The sequence below is a fragment of the Anguilla rostrata genome, chromosome 18 (genome assembly GCF_018555375.3).
Source record: "Anguilla rostrata isolate EN2019 chromosome 18, ASM1855537v3, whole genome shotgun sequence".
Classification (NCBI taxonomy): Eukaryota; Metazoa; Chordata; class Actinopteri; order Anguilliformes; family Anguillidae; genus Anguilla; species Anguilla rostrata.
Genome location: NC_057950.1, coordinates 5,028,004 through 5,030,229, shown reverse-complemented (window position 1 = coordinate 5,030,229; position 2,226 = coordinate 5,028,004). Strand labels below are relative to the sequence as shown.

At 37.3% G+C, this 2,226-nt stretch overlaps 1 protein-coding gene across 5 annotated transcripts in view; it reads right to left on the bottom strand.

The window, feature by feature from the left end:
- Positions 1 to 375: 375 nt before the first annotated feature.
- rasgrp3 (RAS guanyl releasing protein 3 (calcium and DAG-regulated)) overlaps positions 376 to 2,226 on the bottom strand; it is a 45,034-nt gene continuing 43,183 nt past the window's right edge. For all 5 annotated transcript variants that reach the window (XM_064316842.1, XM_064316846.1, XM_064316844.1 and 2 more), the window contains exon 17: positions 376 to 2,226. This exon is cut by the window's right edge and continues 2,211 nt beyond it. The gene's annotated coding sequence lies outside the window, so the exon portion shown is untranslated.

Sequence of the window (2,226 nt, the reverse complement as noted above, 5' to 3'; positions counted from 1 at the left end):
CTCTATATCCCTTATTCACAAGTTTATCATCTCAACAAAAGAACTTTGTCTCAATTTATCTTAAGGACCTGATTATACTAAATAAATCTAGGTAAATACATTCAAACTTACAAAGACCAAACAGATCATTCACTATGCAGGTAACAAACAGACATAATAAGATTGTCACATTTGTCTAATTGACTGGTTATGTTGTATGAAGCACATTAACCAATAAATAGTAATATTATAATTTAACATGAACTCAAAAAAAAAAAACAATTACAAACATGCAAGAGGTACAAGACAACTTTTCCACAATAATATCACATGAAATATAAAAAGAAAACATAGGAAGTGATGTATGCATGTTTTTTTAATTTAATTTTTAAAAAGTTTTATAAATGTATAGCCAGGTCCTTAAAATAAACACCTGCCATGCTCCTTTTTCAAAAGAATGCTTATTGAAGGTACATTGCAAATGAATGTCTCCATCAGACCTGGATCAAATATGTATTAGTTTTGGATTCAAATAATTTTCTACACTTTACTGATCTTGTCTGGTGTATTGGGACCAATGAAATACAGAGCACAGAAAATATCTGAATCCAAAACAAATACGAATTTGACCCAGGTCTGGTGTCCATACATACGAAAGCCCTCAGTCAGGCTCCCTGGAGCAGATTGTGACAGAAGCCTTTGACAGACTGGGTTACAGCTGCATTAATTTATCCTGTACAGAAATGGAAAACACTGCAGCATACGGAAAACATAAGGACGTTTTCAAGTATATAATGGCAAATATATTTTGAAATGTATATATATTTTTAAATTGCAACATCTGAAAGTAACAGTTGCAACAGGCTGTAAATTTATTCATATTTTGTGAAGTGTGTCAACATCTATTCATAATAAATTTGGTCATTTGAATTCAATTGATCGCAGAATATTCTATTTCTGTAAGGATAGTGCAGGCTATTACACACATGATCGAACACAAGTAGACTGTTATTGCAACATCAACAAATATAGTATCTTTTCCGTTCCCTTGAGCCAAACAGACTCCTAGACTGAGGAGCGACGGAGGCACAGATGTATGCCTGAGAGGACTGACGCTGAGCCGAGCAGAACCCTTTCTAAAGGACCTCAGGATGGAGGCCTTGGGCGTGGCCAAGGGCACGCTATGCCACGGGCTCCACCAATGAGCTCATCTCATGGGAGAGGCCGGATTTCGATGAGGTGCCATATTCAACACAGCTTGACTTTCCAGGGCAGGGCAGAAGAAATGGATATAGTCATCAAGTGACATGTTTTTGTCATCAGTCAAGAGACAGCTGGTGAAAAAAACACACGCATACACAAACACACTGCTCTCATTCAAAAGGTGTTCACATAAATATACATAATAACACGTGATACCCAGAGACCATGTTTCCATAAATAAAAATAGTAAATATTCACAATATATTATTCTTAAATAATAGCAACAGGATATAATGCTAGGTGAGAATGTATGCATGCACTTCTCCATTTTGGTTTTGCACTGGAGGGCATTTTATAACAGCACAACATGCTATGAAGTGATTTGGAAATGTTGATGTGGTTTAGAATAGAGAATGGCTTGAAATCAACAATGAATGAAAAGAACATATTATTCCATAGTGAGCTGTGATTGGACACGACATTCTGTCCCACGATTGCTTTGCAAAGCTGCCCGGGTTTGGGTAACACGGCCCGTGATGTCAGCAGCTGTATGATGATGGCAGCAGGATTTCCGTGAGCACAGGCAATGCTCAGTTATAAGTGCAAAATCTTGTTAGTTAGAAGACCTGAGTTCTGCAAAAAAAATTTGAAAAAAATTGATGTGTGAAAACTAATAAAACAAAGCCAAAATTTTTTAAAAAATCCCCATTCGTTTGATTCTTCCCTCCATACCTTTTCTTTATCACGTTTGCTACTATTTTAAAACCAGCACAGCATCAGACCTCGTCGACAGAAATCTCCATGTCAGATTCACCCGCTCAAGCCTGCTTCCCAGTCTGGTGGGATCAGTAAATTTGGTCACCCCAAATCTCCCTGGCGAGGGACGAAATGTACCCTTGGCTACTCTGGCTCTGAGCAACACAAGATAAAATTAATAACTGGCTTTATCACCAATGTTACAGTGTTGGCACGGAAAGTTTCACAGTGAACGAATAAGGCATTTAACTTAATCAGGGAAATTTGACAGCTGCTGTTTTTTAGCAA